Source organism: Macaca nemestrina, chromosome 4, assembly GCF_043159975.1.
Source record: "Macaca nemestrina isolate mMacNem1 chromosome 4, mMacNem.hap1, whole genome shotgun sequence".
Taxonomy (NCBI): domain Eukaryota; kingdom Metazoa; phylum Chordata; class Mammalia; order Primates; family Cercopithecidae; genus Macaca; species Macaca nemestrina.
Genome location: NC_092128.1, coordinates 119,964,808 through 119,970,172, shown reverse-complemented (window position 1 = coordinate 119,970,172; position 5,365 = coordinate 119,964,808).

The following is a 5,365-nucleotide window of genomic DNA, read 5'->3' as shown; positions in this document are numbered from 1 at the left end:
TAGGCTCTGTTTATTCATTGTTCTCCTTTTTGTTTCTCTGTATTTCTTTGTTGTTGTTGTTGTTGAGTTTATATTATCCTGCATTCCTGTTCATTGATCCATAAAAGTTTTATTCTACTATTGCATCTTTTAGCCCTAGATTTTACATTTGGGTCTTTTTTATGTGCTCAGTATCTCCTAAGTACATTAATGTTTCTCTTTAAATCTTCTAATATAATTTTAATAGTTGCTTAATGTGCTTCTTTGCTAATCTCATCATGCCTTCTATTTTTGTGTCCATTTTTGTTAAGTTGTAATTCTCCTGTTTATGGATCAAATTTTCCTGCTTCTTTGCATTTCTAATATTTTTCATTGTACATTAAATATTGCATATTCTAACACTCAAATTCTTTATTGGTGCTTTTTTTTTTTCCTTTCAGGTTTATTGGAAATCAGCTTGAGAGTCCCAAGGCTTAAAAAAAGATTGGTTCTGAGTAGCCTTCAGTGTAGGGCTAGATTAACCTTAATCCTATGGTATGAGCTTTCTGGATTCTCTTGTGAACTACCAAGGTGCTTAACAAGGTTTCTCCTATCTGCCTTCTTGGAACTTGCAAATCATTTTGTGCAAACTTTGGTTTTCCATTCGCAGCTTCCCTGTAGCTGTTTTTTCTCTGATACCTTTTTTCACCTGACCTTTGGGTCCTGACCTGTACAGACGTAACACAATACTAGAGGAGATCCTTATGCAGAATTCTGAAGTCTGTTGCAAGTTTCCAAGCCCTGACTTGTCCCCTCAGCTCAGAAACCTTACTGTGTTCTCTTCAGGTTTCCTGTCCCAATACTGACATCTGGGAAGTGCCTCCAGGTAGAACTGAGATAACCATGATGCTCACATTGTTTGTTTCCTTCTTTCAGGGATCCTAATCCTGCACCACCTGTTATCCAATGACTGAACACAGTTATTTTATACTTTTTGTCTATTATTCTAGTTGCTTGTGGAAGGAATCCTTGCTTCTTAAAATTTACTCAACCATGGCCCTACATAAAGTGTTTGATTGCCTAAGGCATTGCATCTGTTTGCCTGATGCTCTGCCTTCTATTGGTATGTGTGCTTCCTAGTACGAAAATAAATCTATTAATTACAAAAGGGTCAATCTTGTTTCCAGATCACGATTTCCATAAATTCAATATAAACTTATCTTTGTCAATTGTATGCCTTCTATTAACATATTTTTTCAATTGCTTTTGCGCTATCATCTTTCTGTCCACAAGGATTTCAGAAGGCATAGAAACTTTCTCTTATGAAAATATAAGAAGCAGAAACACTTGTAATAACTTCCTTTCTTCTTCTCAAAGCCTGTGTGTGTTTTCTTGAAATAATCTTTGGAACTCCCTGTTAATGCACATTATTGTCCCATACCCCTTTCTTATGTTTATTGGATGCTTGCATTATGTTTGAAGCTAGATAAGAGATCAAATCAGCTGATTAACTTTGCTCAGTGGTGGGCACAGAGGGAGCTTTTCTGAACTAACCTCAGAATGCTTAGAGTTGAAAGATGAATACAAAAAGTGTTAACAATGATTTCTTGTTAAAAAAAAGGCATGAATAAAATATTCTGACAAATGAGGAAGAGCTAGTACATACTTTTGCATGGCACATAGATAATATTTAAGTAATACTTATTTAATGGTATAGGAAAAAATAATGAATCTGAATCTGGTACAGAGAGCTAATTGTAGTTCAGCTACCCAGTGAAGAAAATACAAGAAGCAGAGGCTTAGATGGTTAAATAAGCAATAGTCTAACTCCAGAGATGAGGTGTCAATACTCATAGTAATAATCACAATATTAGTTCACACGTACTTAGTGCTTAAGTTAGAAGTAGCATAGAGTCAAGTGCTTTAAAAATTTTCAAATATTGTGTGTTAAGTGTTTCACTTAGTGAAACATAGTTTTGATACACATAGCTTCATCTGATTTGTTAATTCCTCTGGGATCACTAACATTATCATCATTCCCATATTACAAATAAAGTAACTATCCAAAGAAAGTTGAAATTTCAGTAATTCACATAAGGTCACCTACAATTCGTAAGGGATGCAACTGAGGATCCAGTTGAAGCAAGCCACACAAAAATCCATGTTTCTAACCACTGTACTCTATTGATTTCTATGTAGGTGGGGCTTTTGCAGGGCTCTACTGAATTCTATGTAGGCGGGGCTCCTCGTCTGTCTCTGTGGGTGACCAAAGTTCCTTTAAAGGTCATGGGACGGATGGTCTGGACACTATGATTGCCTCTTTTCATCATACAGTTTACAGCAATCCCTTGTCCCCCTCCTCCCCTCCCTGGATCAGTATCTCATCAGCTAGTCTAGGACAACTGTCTCATGTTACTTTACTTGGCTTTTGCTATTGTATCAGCTCCTTTACACATGGATTGTATTTTAAAAGGTTAGAATCTGACAGAACCCTAGGAACCAATAAAAAATTAAACATTTAGCTAACATAGCATGTATAAAATTCAGCCCCCAAAACATACAAAACCTCAAAAAAATGCAAAAGAATGATTAGGACACATCCAGTGTGCATGATCTCCACCATAAACAAATGGAAAACTTATATAAATTCCATATTTAAAGGAAAATTAAACAATGATTGGAAACATTAATCTAGTTACCCTTCAACAGCTCTCTAAAAGAAACCCTGTGATTTTTTATTTATGAACTTTCAATTAAGCACAGTGAAACTATAGCTTCAGAAGTAAAAATCCTCTTAAGCAGATGTCAAATGATTTTAATAAGATACTTCTGTAATTCATCTCTTTGCCACTATCAAAACACACTGGTAGTCTTTCAAGTTGCTTCCCTCAGTCATGAACCTTGATTCCTGTCCCAGTTTCTGTTGTTTTGCCTTTTCCTCTCTTGGGTTGTAATGTGGTTAAGTTTCATTAGAATTTTCAAATAAAATGAATAAAACATATACAGTTAAAATACATTTTTCAAATTCAAATTTACATATTAAATTATTATATTTATGATTATTGAGCTATTGAAAATAATGTGCAACTGTAAGTTCTGTGCAAAATTCAGTTAGAATAAATCTATAATTTGAATGTACAAATATAAATTACTCATAATGCAAACAAAACAAAAAACAATGAAAAATTAAGTAAAATTTAATGGAGAAGTTATACATTTAGGATAAATGTGAGCATTGAGATACTCAGCTTCTTTCTTTCTCATGAATTAGATTTCCTGCATTTATCAGCATGAATTCATGTATTATTTTATAAAATTTAGTTATAATGGGTCAAAAGAGAAGCTTGAATATATGCTCTAATTTTTGTTGTATTATTATTTTCATTTCCTGTTTACAAAAGCAATATATAATTTGAAAAAATGGAAATATTTTACCACAAATAATTGGTTATAATACCAGATCCAGATAGTCACTGTTAGTATTTTTGTATATCTTCTTTATCTTTTTTCTTTTTTTAAATTTGTTATTATGGAAAAGTTAAAATATACTGTAAAGAAGGAAGAATAATATGATGAATATCTATGTTTCCCTTAGCCAGCTTCAACAACTTTCAGCCCTGCTTTTTCTCCACTCTTCTCTCCTAAGTCCTATTGGATTATTTCAGTGCAGTTTCATGACATTATATTGTTTCATCCATGAATTATTCCGAGTCTCTTCTAAGAGACATGAGGTTTTTTCATTTTTGCTTAATTTAGTATTACACTTATGTAAAACATTTACATGTGACCAGAGTATAACTGTGAAAGAATGTGTCTACAGAAAAGTCTTGCATTCACCCAGATTCTCTCTGCTACCATCCTGTTACTTTCCTCTCTATGTGGAAAACCATTTTTCATTAGTTTATGATTGGTCCTTTATTTTTTTAAAGCATTGGTAGATACATATTTGTGTTTACTTCTTCTTCTTTGTTAAATAAAATACACCTTGTGAAGCACAGTTTTTTACCTTGCCTTTTGTTTGTTTAAAAATTGTATCCCGAGGCTGGACGTGGTGGCTCATGTCTGTAATCCTAGCAGTCTGGGAGGCTGAAATGGGTGGATCCCTTGAGCCCAGAAGTTTGAGACCAGCCTGCACAACTTGGTGAAAGCCTGTCTCCACAAAAATACAAAAATTTGCCAGGCGTGGTGACATGCATCTGTAGTCCCAGCTACTCCAGAGGCTGAAGTGGGAGGACTGATTGAGCCCAGGAGGTAAAGGCTGCAATGAGCAGAGATCCCACCACTACACTCCAGCCTGGGCAACAGAGTGAGACCCTGTCTAAAAAAAAAATTGTAACCTGGACACCCATTTTCAGCAGTGCATACAGATTTCTTTCATTCCATTCTTAAAGCTGCTGATACTCCACAGCATGGAATTATTATTTATTCATCTAGTTCCCCACTGGTGGACATTCAGCTCAATTACAGTCTTGCTCCTGCATGTAGTACTTCACATGAGAAACTTGTGCATACATTCTCCAATACATTTGCCAGTTTGCCTTTGGTGTACATACTAAGAATTTGGATTTCTCAAATTGTGATTCAGATGAAATTTTGCTGGATAGCACCAAATTCTCTTCTACACAGTTAGCATTTTGTATGTGAGTTGCTGTTGTGCTCTAGTCCACATTATGTTGTCAAGCATCTGAATGGTAGCCAATTTGACATGAAAGAAATATCTCAGTGTAGTTTTTCCCTTAAATTTTATCAAAGTTTAATATACATACAGAAAAATTCACAAAACACAAGTGTCCGACTCAATGATTTTTCATAAAATAACTATGGATGTATAATTAGCCTACAGTTAAGAAATAGACATTGCCAGCCCTTCAGAAGCCCTACTCAGGAACTTTATCCACCCAAAAGTAACCATTGTGTTAAATTCTAAAACCCTCAGTTTGATTTGCCTATTTTTGCACAATTACCTGAATCAAATTGTACAGTAAATGCTCTTTTATTTACAGTTTCTTTTTTTGAGGGGTTTAAATATTGTTTTTATGAGATTTAATTTTGTTGCAACATGTGATAATAGTTTGTTCTCATTTCTGTATTGCATTCCAATGTATGAGAGAATCATCATTTATCCTATATTTTTGTAGCATTACAATGTATCTGATTTTTGCCTGTTATAGATTGCTACTATGAACGATCTTATATAATGTTTTCTTCTGAACATATGCATATATCTGCACAATATTTATAAACATTTGGCATTACATTTAAAGTTACCAGGCATTCCAAGATACAGGATTCTATGACTGAAAACTAAGAATAGAATGAGACTACACACAAATTCCCAGATGATACAGGTATTGTAGTTAAGAGAAAGTAATTTTTAAAAGCTATGATTACAAATAGTGGAAAGATG